Consider the following 20,758-nt stretch of genomic DNA (forward strand, 5'->3'; position numbering starts at 1 on the left):
CATATCTGAGCTTATTGATATTTCTCCCTGCAATCTACAGGTCTGTATAGGTTTGTTTACAACTTGCTCCTTGGTTAGCAGAATGTCTGTAGTTAGGTCATATGCTAAACAGGGGTGAGACTGGTTTTTTATGTGAAACAAAAAGATTCTGCAGTTTCTATGTTTAAAGCACAAATATATATATGATACATTACAAATACACAGTGTATGTGTGACATTAAAATTTCATGGGAGGAGTTGATTGGGAAACCAATACCTTCAAAAGGTCCTTAAAGAGTCAATTGTGAGGCACTTTCCTGGTGTGGTAAAGTGTCCGTCTGCAATGCAGGAGACCGGGTTTGATCCCTGGGTTGGGAAGATCACCTGGAGAAGGAAATGGCAGCCCACTCCAGTATTCTTGCCTGGAAAATCCCATGGACCATGGAGCCTGGTAGGCTACCGTCCATGGGGTCGCAAAGAGTCAGAAACGACTGAGTGACTTCACTTCACTTTCCTGCTGATCCAGTGGTTAAGAATCCTCTTTCCAATGCAGGGGATATGGGTTCAATCCCTGGTCAGGGATTGAAGGTCCCACAAGCTGTGAGGAAGCTAAGCCCCCATACCGCAACTGAGACTCCATGCTGCCAAATAAATAAAAATAAAACAAATAAAATAAAATTTGAAAAGAGTCTACAGTGAGAAATAGACTGAGAAATATTGAGTTAGTGCCAGTCAGTGATAAGGTTTTCTTTTACAACAAGAACATGAATTCTAAATCCTCAGACACGGTCCTTCAAACATCACCTACCATGAGCTCTCAAGAGAGACATATAGAAAACCAACATGGAAGAAGGAAGCTTGTTACTCGCTGAGACTTTGGTCATTCCAGCTAAGTTGTGAGAGTCAGAAAATTCCTCCCAGAAAGAGGTTCAGTAGGAGAGAACTTACTTTTCCTGTCACAGAAATGAATCCCAGAAGTAAGGAGTCCAAGACTGACATGGCAGCTTCACAATGACCTTGAGCACCGGTTCCTTCCTCATGGTCTAAAAGTGGTTGCTTGAACTCAGCCATCATGTCTGAAGCCCAAGCAGCTGTAAGAAGGAGAAGCAGAAGAAGTCATATGTCTTTCCTTTGAGGACACTTCCAAGAATTGGTGCATATCACTTCTGTTTACATCCCATTGCCATAACTCAGTCAACATAACCTTTCCCAGTGGCATGGGATGTCAGAAATAAACTCTTTATTCAGGGCAGTTCAGCTCAGGTTGGATGCTGTCTTATTCAGGAAGAGAACAGATGCTGGGGGACCTCCAGCAGTCTCTGCCACAACGTGTAAATCTCATGTGGACCCTCGGTCCTGGGCTGTCCAACCTATATGATGCAGAATCAGGAGGAGTCCTTGGCCTGGTGAAAAGAATTTCCTGGGTTCCTGTCCCTGAGGCCTTCCTCTAGTTGCTGATGAATTTTTTAAGGCGACAATGAAACAGTGAGATGCAGATGGCACATTTTGCTAAAGAACACTGGCTCCAGGTACCATTTTAATTTAAATATTGGAGAGAGAGACTGAGAAGGGAGAGAGAGAGGCATCATTATTTTTTCAGATTTCTTTATATTCTTTTACAACATTGTATCGCCCACTAGTATGATCTGATTAGCATTCTAGAACCTGACTCATCCTCCACACTCACTACTTTTTCTTGCCAGGGGTGGGGGAGGACAAAGAGGAGCTCAGGCACTCCTTTACCCTACAGTCTACTCTCTTCCATGAGGTGCCTGAAGCAGAAGGAAGATGAGGGATGACGAGTGTCACGGGATCGGTCATGGGTGGTGGGATGTCTCCAGGGAGAGGTCCACAAGGCAGTGCATGGAGAAGTGAAGTGGCGTCGCTCAGTCGTGTCTGACTCTTTGTGACCCCATGGACTGTAGTCTGCCAGATTCCTCTGTCCATGGGATTCTCTAGGCAAGAATACTGGAGTGGGTAGCCATTTCCTTCTAAGGGGATTTCCTCAACCCAGGGATCGAAACTGGGTGTCCCACACTGCAGGCAGACTCTTTACTGTCTGAGCCACCAGGGAAGCCTAGTTCACGGACAGCCCTGACTAATTAAGGAGCAGATTCCAGAAGGGATCATGTGGATATTACGTGCTGAGTGCTGCCATCAGAGTATGAGTGGTGACTAAGTAGTAAAGAATCTGCCTGCAATGCAGGAGACTCGGATTCCATCCCTGGGTCAGGAAGATCCCCTGCAGAAGGAAAAGGCAACCCACTCCAGTATTCTTACCTGGGAAATCCTATGGACAGAGGATCCTGATGGGCTACAGTCCATGGGGTAAAAAAGAGTCAGACACAACTTCACTTTACAACGACTTTACAACAATAATGACATGTGGATGGAAGGAAGAGAGGAGGGGCAGGATTCATAGATACTGTGATGTCAGAGGTGCCAGAAATGAGAAAGGGACATTTAAAACAGAGCAAGGGCCTTAAGTGGTGAGGATGGGAGACACATTTGGGGGGATGCTTCTTGTTTGAGGTGAAGGTCACAAGATGCAGAGAATGGTAGAGGTGGAGGGTGGAGGGGGAAAATCTGTTGCAGATGGATTTGCTTTAGGGAACGAGTGGCAAGCACGATTCCAGTTGCTTGGCTCTAAATGTCCTTTATGAACTTAATAGATTTTGGTCATTAAGAAACAAAGAGCTGGACCAAGAGGTGATACATAAGCACTGAACCTGGAAAGTTTTTGAACCCAAACTCCTCTAAACCTGGGAAATAACAACTTCGAGAGCTACAGGACATGGGGGGCTAGATGTTGGAGAACCCGCTCCACAGCGTTGTTGAAACCAAGGCAGTACTGGGTTGAGTCGTGTCCCCCCAAAATTCACTTGAAACCCATGAGTGTGACCTTAATTGGAAGTACAGCCTTTGTAGGCATGATCAATTTGGTGAAGATGGACTTGGGTGAGCCCTAAATCCAATATGGCAGGTGTCTTTATAAGAAGGAGAAAAGGCATACAGAGATGAGCAGGAAAGATCATGTGATGATGAAAGCAGAGGTTGGAGGAAGGGTCTACAGATGAAGCAAGATCAGCCAGAAACCAGCAGAAACTGGAACAGGTGAGGAAGAATCCTCGGCTGGAGCCCTCAGAGGGAGCACAGCCCTACCAACACCTTCATTTCAAATTCTGGCCTCCAGAACTATAAAGGAATAAAATTCTGTTGCTTGAGTGAATGAGCGAGTGTTCAGTTGTGTCTGGCTCTTGGCAACCCCATGGACTGTAGCCCACCAGGCTGCTCTATCCATGGAATTCTTCAGGCAAGAATACTGGAGTGGGTTGCCATCTCTTCCTCCAGGAGATCTTCCTGACCCAGGGATCAGACCACCCTCCCCCAATGTTGTCTCCTATGTCTCATGCATCACAGGCAGATTTTTTTTTACCACTTGAGCCATCAGGAAATCCCTCTTAGGAATTGGCTTAGGCCAGTCTGCTTATGGTATTTTTAAATGCAGCCCAGAACGCAAGCACACCAACCCTGAGTGAGCCCCAGTGACTCACCAGCACATCAGCAAAGGAGAGAGGTCTTGGGTTGGTGGTCCTTCCATGCAGTGTGTGTGCTTAGTCATGCCTGACTCTCTGCGACCACATGGACTGCACCCCCCAGGCTTCTCTGTCCATGGAATTTCCCAGGCAAGAATACTAGAGTGGGTTGCCGTTTCCTTCTCCAAGAGATCTTGCCAACCCAGGGATTGAACCCATGTCTCTTGCATCTCCTGCATTAGCAGGCAGATTCTTTAACACTAGCACCACCCAGGAAACACATGGAGGGATGGGGGTTACAGGGAAGTGACTTGACAGGCCAAAGATGGAAGATGCAGAGGAGAGGACAGAGCCAGATTCACTAGTGATAGGACACGCCTTCAAGTCCTGAGAGGCCACTGGATAAAGCACTCCAGGAACACAGAAATTAAAAAGAAGCAAGGCGCCCGCTGGCTTCGGTTGCCATGGCAAATGCACTCTCCCCTGCCTCACAATCCACCCCCACAACAATCCTGCCACTCCAGACTGTAAATCCTTCCATAAATGCCGAGCACATAAAAAGCACGAATGCCCCTAGTCATTCTTATTTACCACTCCTATTAATTTTAGAAACAAAATTAATTTGTACAATGCATCAAAGTGAATATGCCCTGAAGTCTAGAAAGCCAGTGAGGAGCTGGAGCATTCATGGCTGGTTCCATTGGTTGGGACGCCATGAACGGTTCGTGGGCTCAGGACTCGTCATTTCGGCTCTTGTGGTTTGGTGTCAGGCTGACCTGTACCCCAGGATCCTTGGGCTTCCCAGGTGGTGCAGTGATGAAGAATCGGCCTGTCGATGCAGGAGATGCAAGAGACTCGAGTTCCGTTCCTAGGCTGGAAAAGATGGCTACCCACTCTTGTATTCTTGCCTGGGAAATCAGGACAGAAGAGCCTGGAGGGCTACAGTCCATGGGGTCACAAAGAGTCAGACACGACTGAGCACCCAGACGTACACACACACAGGATCCTCATCTGCAAACGACGGCATTGAATTGTCCAAGCCAAGATCTTTTCCATTGGAAAAACTCTCCTACAGGAAGGCTGGCCCTGAGCAGTCGGTAGCTGAGAATGATCCCCTGACCGTCCTCTGTCTTGGTTGGGGCGCCCAGGGGTGCTGCTTTGCACCTCGCAGGATAGGAGGAGAAAGGGTAAATGGCAGAAGGATTTTACACACAGACTTCTCATGTGACCCAAATGTCTAATTCTACTCTTTGTCTATCATGTGGGGCAAAATAGCATGTGTAACAGTGTTAGCTAGTGTTTATTCAGTCAGGCACTATCCTAATCACCTTTGATTTTTAACCTATTTTTTGATGATTTTTTTTTTCGATGTGGACTATTTAAAAAAGCTTTTATTGAATTTGTTACAAGGTTTTTTTTTTTTTTTTTTTTTTTTTCTCCTGGTTTGGTGTTTTGACCTTGAGGTGGCTCCCCAGCCAGGGATGGAACCCACACCCCTACACTGGAAGGTGAAGTCTTCACCACTGGAGCCCCAGGGAAGGCCCACCTTTGAATTTTTAAATGTTACCCTTCACCTTGTATCTATCAGGTGGGTACTGGCATCTCTCCCACTTTACAGCAGAGGGCATTCAGTACAGTGGAGTTCAGGAGCTGACCCTACATGCTCTTAGCTACCAGGCTCTGCTGTCTTCCTAAATATGATTGGAGTAAAGGGACTTTATTTAACATCGAGAGATGATGGACCAGGTCTGACAGAGCAGGACCATGTCTGCAGTGTCGCTGATCACTGCACCAATCAAACGGTTCTTAAAAACCAACTGCTTGGTAGACACAGTGGAGGAAGGAGAGGGTGGGTTGAACGGAGAGACTAGCACTGAAACATAAACATTACCGTCTGTAAAATGGACAACCAGTGGGAATTTGCTGCATGACACAGCGCTCAAGCCCAGTGCTCTGTGACCATCTAGAGCAGTGGGAACGGGTGGGAGGTGGGAGAGAAATTCCAGAGGGAGGGACTTATGTATACCTATGGCTGATTCGTGTTGTTGTATGGCAGAGACCAACGCAGTATTGTACAGCAATTATCCTCCAATTAAAAATAAATTTTTTTTTCTTTTAAAAAACCAACTGCGTTAGGAGGCTCAAGGTTTGGTACTTTTCCAAGAAGAGTCAAGGCTGTTCCTCGCTCCTGGGGGCTGCTGGATGATCACAGATTTCTGGTTAAAGAGAAGCTTCTTGGAGATCTTGTTAAAATAAATAGCTTCCTGGATCCCCTTGGGGAGAGTGGATTTCTGCAGGTCTGAGGTGGAAATTAGTTTTAATGTGCTCCCAGGGGACATGCCGTGACCATGGACTGGTGCCCTGGAACTCCTAGGTCAGCAAGTGGTCCCTTCAGACAACTGAAAATCCAAGGTCACATCCAGGCCATGTGACAACTAGCTCTTGTCCACAGGGAGAGTTTTTTTGTCTTTAGCCAACTTCGGTTTTCTTCTCTCTCTTCATTCCGGGTGTGCCTGAGCTTGATTTTATAAGAACAATGACTCAACACTGACTCACATTCTCTTCCCAGCCACCTCTTCATTTCTGAACTAACTGGGACCCTTTTCATTTCTTCACCCTACTCTAAAAGGAGTGTGTGTTGAGGAGTAAAATAGAGCCTTTTTTACTGGTGGTTCTGCTCTCAATTTTATATACACACAGCAAAATACTTGACCTCACTCTTTTCTTCCACTTCAGGTAACAAAGTGTAAAACTCAGCCCCTTGTCTAAGCTTTGTACATATCGATCCACAAGGCAGCTTTTACAAAGTTCGTAAGTCTTCATCAGGGAGGGCCATATTTATGCCTCACAGTAACTGTGAGGGAAAAGACCTCCTTATTCCAGGCTGAAATGTTCCTAAATCTTTTATCATCAAAGCTTTTGGGGATGGAGAGCTGAATCACTACTCCCCTGTGCGGACGTGCTAGTGGCTAAACTTGGGTCCACTTACTCTTCTACCGACGCCAGATTGTGAAGCAAAATGCAACGTTCATTGTAAAGGCACGCCCACAAGGAGGACAGGTGGCTTGCGCTCTAAACCCCGAATTCCCTGAAGAGTTCCAGCAAGGCATTTGTAAAGGCAAGGTGAGGGAGGGGCGTCCCAGGACGTGTGATCAACTTGTGCACAGTTCTCAGGTTGGCTGATGGTGATCAATCCTTAGCACCAGAAGCTCTGGGGGCTACATCTCACGATCACCAAGTAGCAGTAGTTGTGGTCGTTCAGTCACTCGGTCGTGTCTGGCTCTTGGCGACTCCATGGACTATAGCACGCCAGGCTTCCCTGTCCTTCACTATCTCCCGGAGCTTGCTCAAATTCATGTCCTTTGAGTCAGTGATGCCATCCAACCATCTCATCCTCTGTCGTCCCCTTCTCCTCCTACCTTCAATCTTTCCCAGCATCAGGGTCTTTTCAAATGAGCTCTTCACATCAGGTGGTCAAACTATTGAAGCTTCAGCATCAGTCCTTCCAATGAATATTCAGGGTTGATTTCCTTTAGGATTGACTGGTTTGACCTCCTTGCTGTCCAACTTCTTCCATTTGGTGATGGGTTTTTTTTTTTTCAGGATCTGAACAACTCAGCAAATATGCACCAGATACTATTATTTAGATACTTCAGAGAGGAGTCAAAGCTCAGGATACAGAGGCTGGGCCTGTCCTGGGAAGAACCAATAAGGTCTTGCTCTGTTAACAGATGCTCTGTCCATGATCAGCTTCGGCTTCTGTCTCTCTCTCATTCTTATATTCCTGCCCTAGATATCATATCCAGATGTGCTGTAGCTTTGGTTATTTTGGACTTTTGGTTATTTTGGTGAACATTTAAACTTCAAAGGGAGAAGAAGAGACCCCATAGCTTAGCAAATCCACCCATGTTTTCAGAACATGTTCTGAGTTCCTGCTTCATGAGAATCCACATTTCCACATACTCGGCGCTACCTCAAATTCAGAAAATTATCTTTTCTATTGGGAAGGATACCTCCTTCTCTATCAGCCAGCGGGACCTCTCTTCCCCCAGCTCCCCGCTCTCAGTTACCATGTCCTGAGTGTTTCCTTCCAAAGGACCCCAGGCACCTCCAGTTCCCCGTGTCCTGAAGGGAAACAACTTCTCTCCAGAATCTATTTCAAAACTCTCCTCACCTACTTGCTTCCTTGTAAGATTCTTTTCTCCCCCGAAGTCCTCCTCTTTGGATGCTATGCTCATTCTCAAACATAAATGAACTGGGATAATTTATTATGTCCTTTTTTTCTAAATACTGAATTGGAAGGAATGCACTTATGCATGAAATGGCTTGAAAATATGAAAAAGGGGAAGGGTTATACTGTTTCAATCCTCACTACCATGATTTTACAAAGAACACTTTAGTGATGACAATATCTGATCTTTATGTATAACTTTCCAAAGTGCTTTCACATATATGATCTCATTAAATTCTCACCCCCCAAAAGTGGAGGAAAAGTTCTACAACCAAAAGATCTGACTCCGAGCCTGCCCTTCACTTCTTACTAGCTTCCTGAACTTCAACACCAGGCATAATCTCTGAATCTAATCAATATAATATAATGTTACCTCAAGGGTATTTAAGCTTTTGAACATGTGTGGAAGTACACTGTAAGCCAATGGCCTGCAAAGGCTTCTAAGACTCTACCTTCAGTGAAGTTACACCTGGTAAAGCATCAACTTTCTCCTGTGGTCCTACTGTGCATTATCTTATTTCCCAAGCAGGCAGTGTTAAAATGACTTTATCTAACCTACAGGCTCCTTATTCATTTCTGTGGTCTCTGAGTTTAGTGCCCTGCCATTGTTCAATAATAATTTATTCAATGAAAGGATGATCTTTTAGCAGATGGGGTCATTGGGATCATGTTCACATCTCTATTTTCATTTGGATTGGGGTCTCCTTCCCTAACTGTGTTCTGAGCTCTGATCAGAATGGAAGAGTGAGCTTAATTTTTCAGGAGACGCAATAAAATATCTCCACACATCTGTTGAGACTTTTGCCCTTGATGAAAACAACAAGCATTATAAATATATGTACGTATATGGAATAATTATTCTGAGAAAAACAGGATGAGGGACTGAGTGAGGCTAAGTAACAATGACCTCTTGTTACTGAACTAAGGAAGAGCAGATAGCTAATTGATTTGCCAAGAAGTTATCCATGGCTGCAAGTTAACCTGGAATTTGATCTCTAGTTATGACACACGTGCAGCAAGATGAAAAGTGAGGTTTTTCTTTTTTTAAGGCATCACTGCTGTTCAGCTCCTCCTCCCAAGAACTCTAATTCTTACATGAGTCTAGCTTCTCTCACTCGTTGACATTTAGTAGTTGAGGCCTGCCTCCAACCCATAAAATCAACCTGTCACTTTGGTGAAGTAACTCCCCTGCTGGGGGGCAGGGGAAATATCAACTGAGAAGAAGCCAGATGAGAAATGTAACCGGGGCACAACTTGACCCATCCTTTGCAACGTCTTCGACATCCACAGTTTTCCTGATTGGAAAGAAGGATGCAAGGATGCCCGATCGCTTGCTCCTTCCAGTTCCGTGGAGCCAAAAGCTTCACTTGTGGCTATGCACGCCAGTTGCCTGCTGACCTTTTATGGGTTGCAACCCCGCGTGCTTGAGCAACTGATTTGTTCCAGCTGCAGCTATATTTTCTACCTTCCTTGTTACTTAATTGATCCTGGCTGTGCCTGGCCCTGGAAAGAAGCCCTCCTGGACCTTGCAACATATGCTATATATCCTGTATGTTCTCCCGTGTCCTGACAAGGAACATAAAAATCAGAAACAGCAGGAGACGAGGGGAGGGGGGAATCCAGTGGAACAGTATGAATGCAAATCACTTGGCTTGTCTCCTGTGTCTCTCAACCTCTGTCCGCTGCTCCCTGGACCAACTGACTTTCTTCTTGCAGACAGCTCATCTCTCGAGACAAATTATCTTTTCAGATTTTAAAAAACTGTAATCACCTACAGACCTTTACAGACAGAAGAACAAAAACAGAACAACAAATGGTTTCCTTTTTCTTTGTTCTTTATGCCATATGCATTTCTAAGTTCTTTTCTTTTGCTTCCTATATATATATATATATATATATATATATATAATTGAAGTATAGTTGACTTACAGTGTTCTAGGTGCACAGCAAGGGGATTCAGCTATACATATACACATATATTGTTTTTGATACTATTTTCCATTATAGGTTATTACAAGATATTGACTGTAGTTCCCTGTGCCATACAGTAAACCTTTGTTGTTTGGTGCATATCTATTTTTTTAATTAGAAATCTAGCATTCTATTCATACTGTGTTAAACCAGTGGAATCAAAATGTCATACATTTTTTAGTTAGCAAAAATTCACAAGTTTTCTAAAATATATATATATATATTATGCATATATATGTATGTATACAAAAACTTTTCTACTACACTTGATAAAGGTTTAAAAAGGAACATCAAAAAAAGAAGAGATGAAGAAATTGGAAATCATTAACTAAATAAATGGGAGCACTAAATAGGAAGTAGAAAAAGTGAAACAAAGTAGATAAAAGAAAAGATCACATTTCTAAGTTCTAAAGAAAACATTTAGGAGGCTCTTTTATTTATTGTACAACTTAGGTAAAGAATCTGCCTGCAATGCAGGAGACCTGGGTTCGATGCCTGGGTTGGGAAGATCCCCTGGAGAAGGAAATGGCAACCCACTCCAGTGTCCTTGCCTGGAGAATCCCATGGACAGAGGAGCCTGATGGGCTATAGTCCATGGGTCGCAAGAGTCAGACATGACTGAGGGACTAAACCAGCACCAGCACCACCAAGGACTTGATGGAGCGTTTGCCTCCAGGAAAGAGAACTGAGTTAGAGTTCTGGCCCTGTTGGAGCTCATAGTCATACAAGAGACAAAGATACAAATACGAACAGCTGCAATATCATGGGACGTGTCTTAGTCTAGATCACCAATTCCCAATGCACAATGAGTGACCTCTGGGTCTCCCAAGACACTTAGGTGGATCTGCAAGGTCCAAACGCTTTTTATCATGAAACTAACATGGTATTTGCCTTTTCACCCTCTTTCTCTTGTGAGTGTGAAGTGGAGTTTCCCAGAGACAATGTGACAAATAAAGTCACAATGGATCACAGAAGTAAATAGAACCATCAAGTTGGCTTCTGTTAAACCAGGCACTAAAGAGATGTTCAGAATGTAAAACAACACGCTCTCCTCGTGATCATTTTCTTTTCCAAAATATAGCTGTCTTTCCTAAAAACGTTTCCATGATTTACTATTATTTTTAAATGAATTAACAAAGAATTCTCAGAAGCAATTTCTTATATAGTTACTGTTCAGTTGCTAAGTTGTGTCTGACTGTTTGCGACTCCGTGGACTACAGGCTTCCCTGTCCTTCACCATCTCCCTGAGTTTGTTCAAACTCATGTCCATTGAGTCAGTGATGGCATCCAACCATCTCATCCTCTGCCACACCCTTCTCCTGCCCTCAGTCTTTCCCAGCATCAGCACAAGTACATGCACACACATACACACACTTGTGCGTGTGTATGCTCTCCCAGTCATGTCCGACTCTTTGCAACTCCATGGACTATAGCTTGTCAGGCTCCTAGTCCACAGGATTTGCTGCTGCTGCTGCTAAGTTACGTCAGTCGTGTCCGACTCTGTGTGACCCCATAGACGGCAGCCTACCAGGCTCCGTCGTCCCTGGGATTCTCTAGGCAAGAACACTGGAGTGGGTTGCCATTTCCTTCTCCAACGCATGAAAGTGAAAAGTGAAAGTGAAGTCACTCAGTCGTGTCTGACTCTTCATGACCTCATGGACTGCAGCCCACCAGGCTTCTCCGTCCATGGGATTTTCCAGGCAAGAGTACTGGAGTGGGTTGCCATTGCCTTCTCCAGGGGAATCTTCCTGACCCAGGGACTGGACCCACGCCTTCTGTGTCTCCTGCTCTGACAGGCAGATTCTTCAGCACTGAGCCACCTGTGAAGCCCAGGGTCTTTTCCAGCATCAGGGTCTTTTCCAATGAGTCTTATCTTCACAGCAGGTGGCCAAAGTATTCAGCTTCAGGATCAGTCTTTCCAATAAACATTCAGGGTTAATTTTCTTTAGGATTGACTGGGTTGATCTCCTTACCGTCCAAGGGACTCTCAAGAATCTTCTCCAACACCAAGTTACACAATTAGAAAGGAGCTGACCCAGGCTATGGGTCTCAGAATCCTGTGTGTAAGCTCATCTCTCTCCTATTTTTTTGTGATTAATCTTCCTTTTCTATTAATGGATTTACTCTTTTATTATAACTTTTTATTGGATTATAGTTGCTTTACAATATTGTGTTATTTTCTGCTGTACAACAAAATGAATCAGCTATACATGTACATATATACAGTCTCTTTTGGGATTTCCTTCCCATTGAGGTCACTACAAGGCACTGGGTAGAGTCCCTATCTATTTTATATGTACTATTTTGCATGTCAATTCCAATCTCCCAATTCAATCCACTCCCCCAATTTCCATCCCTTGGTGTCCTTAGGTTTGTTCTGTATGTTTGTGTCTCTATTTTTACTTGCAAATCTGTACCATTTTTCTAGATTCAACAAATCTAGTCTTTTTAATGTCTATCATTCATTACTCTCCTTTGACACCTATAAATATCCCCACTTATGTTTCACTAAAATGCGAGAACTGTAAAGGAATAGAGCACTATTCTTTCTGAGACAGAACTGCATTCATTCATTCCTTTACACATCCATTTAGCATTTAGTGAACATCTATTTTGTGCCTGTTATTGTAATTGGTTCTGGGAATGAAAAGATAAACTATAATGTCTGCTTTGAAGGAGTTTCTGTTCAGAGAGACAGTGGCACAGTGTGCAGCATGCAGAGCTGACGTGAGGCACTAATCCCTGCAATTTGATGACTGCTGGGGTTACAAATCCTCATGTATTTCCACACTTCTTTTGCCCTCGTCCCATAGGGTTTATTGGAGGAGGAAATGGCAACACACTCCAATATTCTTGCTGGGATAATTCCATGGACAGAGGAGGCTGGCAGGTTACAGTCCATGGGGTCACAGAGTCAGACAGGACTGAGCAACTGAGCAAGCATAGAGTTTATAATTTTGCTGTGGCAAATATGTTCAAAGGATGAAGAGAAGAAAAAATCTTCCAGAATCTAGAGTAAGAAGCTGCCTAATCCTGTAGAGAGGAAAATGGTGAGGTCTCAATAGAAGAGGTAAGATTTAGGGTAGGTTTTGGAGGTTGAGTTGAAGTTGGCAGAGAAAAGGAAAGAAGAATGTTGCAGGTGGAAGTAGCTGCATGCTCAGAGACATAAAAACAAGAAATGGCCAAAAGGAAGAGAAACGATAGCCCAGATCTAAATAGTGATTGGCACTATCATCAGAAGATGACTGCTGATTAATGACCAAACCAATGCTCCAGGGCAAAGTGTGAGGGACGCCAGGGCGATGGGGGGTCGGGGGAGGTTGCTCCAAGCTCAGAGAAAGCTTCAGGTGCAGGGTCAGGTTAGAAGCAAAGAAAGAAATAGCTGCAAAGGCTAGAGAGGTCTGAGGCTTTGATTTTTAATCCATTGGGATATAATTCTTTAAACTTGAGTATTGAGGAAGTTGTCTTTTGAGTATTTGTCAGCCTGAGGAATGGGCTTCTTCCACTTCTTGGGGAAATAGAAGGGAGCCTAAGTATTTTTAATATAAAACTTTATGTTGTCTGTATAAAAGCTCTTGGGAGAAAGACTTGAAAATCTCATATGGCCTCAGCATCCCTGAAGAAATGGTTCAGACTAACACTTTCCGTTATACTGCAAGAGTGCTTTGAGAGCGAACATGTCTGATGAATTCACCCTCAACTCCACCTGGCCAGGTATGGATCAGGCTAACCAGCTCCTCTTTCCTACTGTCAGCACAGGGAGAGGAAAATGAGATTTAAGTTCAAATGAAGTATGGCTGGGAAAAATCTGTATGTCATATAAGGGCATCAGTAAGTGCCTTAAAAAAAAAAAAACAACTCTCATTTCGTATCGGAGTAAAGCTGATTAGCAATGTGATAGTTTCAGGTGTGCAGCCAAGTGACTCAGCCACACACACACATGCATCCATTCTCTCCCAAACTCCCCTTCCATCTAGGCTGCCATGTAGCACCGAGCGGTTCCCTGTGCTATACACTAGCTCCTTGTTGGTTATCATTTTAAATATAGCAGTGTGTATATGTCCATCCCAATCCCCCTAACTATCCTTTCTTCCCATCCTTCTCCCCTGTAACCAAAAAAATATATGGAATGCTTCACGAGTTTGCATGTCATCCTTGCGCACAGGCCACACTAATCTTCCCTGTATTGTTCCACTTTTAGTACATGTGCTGCTGAAGTCAGCACCTTTTTTGTTGTTCTTTTGGCTAAAATGATAAGAACAAAGAGTTCTAATGCTGTGTCTGGATAGAATTTATTTTAAAGCGGTTTGTTGTTGCTTTTTCATTTTGGTTTTTGCAGAAATTGTCACCACTCTTTCAATTCCCACTTTGCTGTGTTGGGATTGCCCAGAGTGTGTGTCCCATAAGAAGACTAGAAATATTTTTAAATTGAATAGATCTGTGATGGTTTTAGGTTCCCTGGCAAAAAATTTCGCATGGGTAAATCATTTTCACTGAAAAGCAGTTAGGAGAATAGGTGAAGAGAGGAAATGGACCAATTTTATTTTTCTTTTCTAACTACAGCGTCTTTAAGACCAAAGCTGAGGTTTGCAATTGGCAGCTAGGAGAAGCTGACAGCTGCATCTTTTCAGATTGGGGCACAGTCTACCCTCTAACTCTTTACTCCTTGTGCTGGAAAAAATGACTCTGCTCAAAGATTTCAGGCAGAAAATAGTGTTTGTTTATTCTTCAAAGACTTCTATTGGCTTCTCTTGCTGTCTTTCTGGATGTGCCTAGAAGGGACCCATTGTGTGCAAAGCTTGTCAGCACCATTATTTATGATTCAAAAAACATTTATTAAGCCTCTGGTATAGAACTGTCCCTATAGTTGGTGACAAGGATGCAGAGACATAAGAATTCTTCTTCCTGTCCAGAGGTCACCACGATTACTGAGGGAGTCAGGAGGGCCAGCTGCTGTGGAAGCGACAGTGGGGACTCCTGGCCCTCCCTGGGGTGTCAGGGAGGATGCTCTGGAGGAGGGGACAGCCTGAGTTGAAACAAGAGGGACCAGACAAATCACCAGGGACCTGGGAAGTGGTTACAGACCGCGAGAAAGATGATGAGAAATCAAGGGACAGTGTGGGATCTCCTGTAGCCACAGTAGCTTCCAAAGCCTGCAGCAAAGTACCTTCTGGTGAGCAAGGAGGGAGCATCTTGAGAGAGTTAGAGACACGAGGTGAGGGGCCTTAGCGTCAGGGGAGGTGGTGCATCCATCAGGGTCCTCACAAGTGCAGACAAAGGTCCACTCACAGAGCAGGGTTAAGGGACCAGTGACGCCAGTGGATCGCAAGAACTAGGAGCCAGACAAGGCCAGGACCACTCCCAGGGGAGGAAGCAGTGAGACCGGGGCTGCGAGGACGGTCACACACCAGGACGGTGAAGATGGTCACCCACCAGGAGATGCTTTTCAGGGACCAAGCCGTAGCTGGAACTCGGGCGCTGCAACAGGGAGGAGATGGGAGGCCATGCCTTGAACTCTGTTTCCTGTAGACTTCCACCCTACCCAGCCCCTCCGTTGGCCAAAGTCAACCAGCGGCCAGAGGGCAGCAGAGCTCTGGGAGGCAGGGGTCAGTGCTCAGACACAGAGCATCCACATTATCACGTTCTGTATCTAAAGCACAATCACAGTCAGTGTTGACCTTCGCACAGATATGAGGAAGGTTATTTTATAAGTTTTAAGACATGCCAAGTGAAACATGGGGTTTAGATAAGTATTGCAAACATAGGTAATTATGATAAGCTTTTAGTAACAGCTGATGGGTTTCCTGTATTTTACCACGTGTATTGCTAAAAACCACCTTCTAACATTTAAGACCTAGATCTGTTCTTCCTATAAGCCCTGGGATGTTTATTTGATTCAGTGACTATTTGGTGGAAATTCGGCTGAATTTTCCTTAGAGATTTACATATTCCTGTGAGGCACATTAGGGGGAATCATGTGAATGGAAGAACAGAATATGGAGAAAGAAAACATTTGCTGAATACTTACTCAGTTCAGTTCTGTTCAGTTGCTCAGTCATGTCCAACTCTGCGACCTCATGGACCGCAGCACACCAGGCTTCCCTGTCCATCACCAACTCCCGGAGTTTACTCAAACTCATGTCCACTGAGTTGGTGATGCCATCCAACCACCTGATCCTCTGTTGTCCCCTTCTCCTCCCGCCTTCAATCTTTCCCAGCATCAGGGGCTTCTCCAGTGAGTTAGTTCTTTGCATCAGGTGAATACCTACTATGTGCCTACAATCTCATTTCAACTTCACAGCCACCTTCTAATTTTTTCACACACTGTAGGTGGGATTACCTCAGAAGCTCATTACAAACTCATGGAACCAGGATTCAGACCTGAGTCTTTACGATGCCAAAGCCCATCCTGTTTTCAGAAAACCAGTGTCTGTGTTAACCTGTCATGTGGTCTCATACACTAAAGGTTCCTGCTAGAACACAGGCAAATTACTTTGTTTCTTTCCTCCTCCTCTCCCTCTTTCTTCCTTCCTTCTTTCCTCCCTTCCTTCTTCCTCCCTCCTCCACTTTCTTGTTCCTTTCTTTCTTGCTATTATTTTCTAAACTCAGCATATCACAGGCAACATTTTTTTCATCTCCCATCTCTGATCCTTCCTTTAGAAAACAAATCCTATATGATAAATGGTATAACCTTTAGCTTAAATAGCTACTAAACAGATCAGCATTGCAGAAGCTTATTCCTACATGAGCCATCTGTGTGAAGAACTCCTATGACAAGAAAACAGGAGCCTGCTTTTAGAGGCTCCCAGGGAAGAGAACAGCTTATTATAGAGAGTTTCTTTGCAGGGATCATATTTGCAAAACTTGATCTGAAAAGAACACAGTAAGGAGGGATGTGAATTCTGTCTTACCTGTTCTGGTTCCAGTGTTATTTGAGTTTTAAACTTCTGGAAAATTTTATCTTCCATTGATTCACATTTTGCCATGGAATCCAATTCTTCCCTGGATGTTTCAGCTGAAAAATCATCAATGGAACTATTAGAGAAACAGGAATAATACAACTGACCATTCACATAGGCTGAGGGAACCCAGTTTGAGATAAGTCAAGTCAGGGTTAAATCAGAGAGTGAAGACCAGATGTTTCTACATGCTCTCCCTATTCATTAATTCATGGAAATCAATGCTTTAAGACCATCTGAGTTTCCAGGTGCTCCACAAAGCATTATTTACTATGCTGGTGCCCACTGAACACTTCTTCTTAAGCTTAAAATTGAAAGCACAGACTCAAGTCAAGGCTTCAGGATTGCACCCAGCACATCACAGGATACCCAACAAATGTGAGCCTCTCTGAGCATACTGACCTCATCACTCCTGCCAGATACACCCCAATGGTCATCTCTAAGATGGGGAGACAGTGGAAACAGTGGCTAACTTTATTTTTCTGGGCTCCAAAATCACTGCAGATGGTGATGCAGCCATGAAATTAAAAGACACTTACTCCTTGGAAGGTTATGACCAACCTAGATAGCATATTGAAAAGCAGAGACATTACTTTGTCAACAATCCATCTAGTCAAGGCTATGGTTTTTCCAGTGGTCATGTATGGATGTGAGAGTTGGACTGTGAAGAAAGCTGAGTGCTGAAGAATTGATGCTTTTGAACTGTGGTGTTGGAGAAGACTCTTGAGAGTCCCTTGGACTGCAAGGAGATCCAACCAGTCCATCCTAAGGGAGATCAGTCCTGGGTTTCATTGGTAGGACTGATGTTGAAACTGAAACTCCAATACTTTGTCCACCTCATGCGAAGAGCTGACTCACTGGAAAAGACCCTGATGCTGGGAAAGATTGAGGGCAGGAGGAGAAGAGGAAGACAGAGGATGAGATGGTTGGATGGCATCACTGACTCAATGGACATGGGTTTTGGTGGACTCCAGGAGCTGGTGACAGACAGGGAGACCTAGCGTGCTGCAGTTCATGGGGTCACAAAGAGTCGGACATGACTGAGCGACTGAACTGAACTAAACAGTTTGATCATCTTCTACCTCACTGAACTCTGATTTCAGGTCTTTCCATGTCACGTGCATTTCTTTTCCCATCTTTACACTTGTTCACTCAGTCATCAAATAGTCATCAAATGCTCACCATAGACCTCCCAGCCCATTCCTTCTCCACATGCAGCTCCCAGAATTCCCATGTCACACTCCAGCCACCACAGCCCTCTGTGACCCCCAACAGGCTGGTGTCTCTCAAGAGAACCTTCTGTCTTTGTAACATGTATCAAAATATAATGTTGATACACTCTGAATTGGGCTTCCCTGGTGGCTCAACTGGTAAAGAATCCGCCTGCAATCCAGGAAACCCCGGTTCAATACCTGGGTTAGGAAGATCCTCTGCAGAAGGAATAGGCTACCCATTCCCGTGTTCTTGGGCTTCCCTGGTGGCTCAGTTGGTAAAAGAATCTGCCTGCAATGTGGGTTCAATCCCTGGGTTGGGAAGATCCCCTGGAGGAGGGAACAGCAACCCATTCTAGTACTCTTGCCTGGAGAATCCTCATGGACAGAGGAGCCTGGCAGGCTGCAATCCATGGGGTCTTAAAGGGTTGGACACAACTGAGCAACTAAGTGCAGCACAGCACCCTCTGAATCAGATAAATGAAGATAATCAAGTTGATGAATTTGAGAAGGCATGAATAGTGCACACCGTCACAGCTGGGTCTGACAAGGGAGCCATAAATGCCTTTCAGAGCAGGGCTCCAGCAAGTGTATGAACACATACAAAATTTCAGTGTAACCTTTAGGGCTTTGTAAATGCTGTTCCCTCAGGCTACAGGGCGTCCTCCAACCTGTTTGACCCAGAAGACCTCAAACTCAAGTTTCAGCTAAGAACCCAGCTACCTAGAGGAAGCTCTTTTTCTTTTTGAAGATTTTGAACATATATAAAAGGAGAACGAATACTGTGACGAACCCCATCTGTCCATCAACCAAGTCCAACACTGTCATCTCATGTCCAGTGTTGCTTGCTCTGTGGACATAGGAGTGAGGAGCCAAGTCAGGTGGAGCTGGGATTTTGCCCAAAGGATCTGCAGGGAGCACTAGACGGGTTACAAATACAGAAATGACATGGTCAGATCTGCTTTCCAGGGAAGACCACTCTGATCTTTGAAGATGGATGAGAAAGGGGCAAGACTGAACATGGGGATATTGAGGAAGAAGGTGCTGTTGGGAAGTAGGTGAAAACTTAAAACGCAGTGGGGGATGGGGCCCCTGCACAAGCAGATGGAGTGAGCTACAGTCGATCTGTATAAGGCATGCCTCAACATCAGCAGGCTGTGGGGACAAAAGGTTCCAACCCGGGGAGTTTGAGAAGCCTCCTTGTAGAATGGTACGGTGTGAGCGTGTTCTTGAAGCCAAGTAAAGACAAGAAGCTATAACTGTGCCTCCGTGCAAAGAGAGCTTACCCAGCAAAGAACATTGTTTATGGTGCATTGGTAATTAAACTTGACCCTCTCTTCGCTTCGCTCCACCGACCTTCAGTTAAAAGGACCCCAGCATCTGTGTGTTGTTATTTTAATGAACAGCGTTTCCACCACCGCCCCTCATCCGAATCCCCAGCAAGTCTACACAGTTCTCTAAGAGTCGTTACCGTGGGCGCTCACACTTCCATCATAAAACCTCACATGAATGTTTCTCACAACCACTTTGCTTTCTCATTGAGGCTGTTCAAATGTCAATGGTTTTAGCAGTGAGCTTAACCTTTACGTATTTTCACCAGAGTCTCAGAAACACAGCCTGTGCTGGATTTTCTTCATAGGGGTGGGTGGGAATGTTTTATACACATAGTGATAAGCCAAGAATTCTGGCAGCACCATTGAATTGCCTTCAAGACATCATACATGTTTGAGCAGTTTCAATAAGGCAATGGGGCTCCATTGCATTCAATGCCAAGTATATAAGAATCATTCATTTATCATTCATTCAGCAAAAAAATGTTGTTCAGTTGCTTAGTCATGGCCGACTCTTTGTGACCCCATGGACTGCAGCACACCAGGCTTCCCTGTCCATCACTAACTTCCTGAGCTTGCTCAAACTCATGTCCATTGAGTCAGTAATGCCATCCAACCATTTCATCCTCTGTCATCCCCTTCTCCTCCTGCCTTCAATCTTTTCCAGCATCAGGGCCCTTTCCAATGAGTCAGCTCTTCACATCAGGTGGCCAAAGTATTGGAACTTCAGCTTCAGCATCAGTCCTTCTAATGATTATTCAGGACTGATTTCCTTTAGGATGGACTGTTTTGATCTCCTTGCAGTCCAAGGGCGTCGAGAGTCTTCTCTAACACCACAAGTCTTCTCTAACACCACAGTTAAAAATTATCAATTCTTTGGCATTCAGCCTTCTTTATGGTCCAACTCGCACATCCATACATGACTGTTGGAAAAACCATAGCTTTGACTAGATGGGCCTTTGTAGGCAAAGTAATGTCTCTGCTTTTGAATATGCTGTCTAGATGTGTCATAGCTTTTCTTCCTAGAAGCAAGTGTCTTTTAATTTCATGACTGCAGTCACCATCTGAAATGATATTTGGAGCCCAAGAAAATAAAGTCTGTCACTGTTTCCATTGTTTCCCCATCTATTTACCATGAAGTGATGGGACTGTATGCTATGATCTTAGTTTTTTGAATGTTGGGTTTTAAGCCAGGTTTTTCACTCCTCTTTCACCTTCATCAAGAGGTTCTTTAGTTCTTCTTGCCATAAGGGTGGTGTCATCTGCATATCTGAGGTTATTGATATTTCTCCCGGCAATCTTGATTCCAACTTGTGCTTCATCCAGCCCAGCACTTCACATGATGTACTCTGCATAAAAGTTAAATAAGCAGGGTGAAGAATACAGCCTTGACATACTTCTTTCCCAATTTGAAACCAGTCCATTTTTCCATGTCCAGTTCTAACTGTTGCTTCTTGCCCTTCAAACAGGTTTCTCAGGAGGCAGGTAAGGTGGTCTGGTATTCCCATCTCTTTAAGAATTTTTCACAGTTGTAATCCAC

General features: G+C 44.4%; 1 non-coding gene across 1 annotated transcript; it reads right to left on the reverse strand.

Annotated features, from left to right (window-relative positions):
* Positions 1-13,835: 13,835 nt before the first annotated feature.
* Positions 13,836-13,942, reverse strand: LOC129658251 (U6 spliceosomal RNA). The gene has a single exon (XR_008717344.1). It is a non-coding gene; the product is annotated as a U6 spliceosomal RNA (small nuclear RNA).
* Positions 13,943-20,758: the final 6,816 nt, after the last annotated feature.

This window comes from Bubalus kerabau, chromosome 7 (genome assembly GCF_029407905.1).
Source record: "Bubalus kerabau isolate K-KA32 ecotype Philippines breed swamp buffalo chromosome 7, PCC_UOA_SB_1v2, whole genome shotgun sequence".
Taxonomy (NCBI): Eukaryota; Metazoa; Chordata; class Mammalia; order Artiodactyla; family Bovidae; genus Bubalus; species Bubalus kerabau.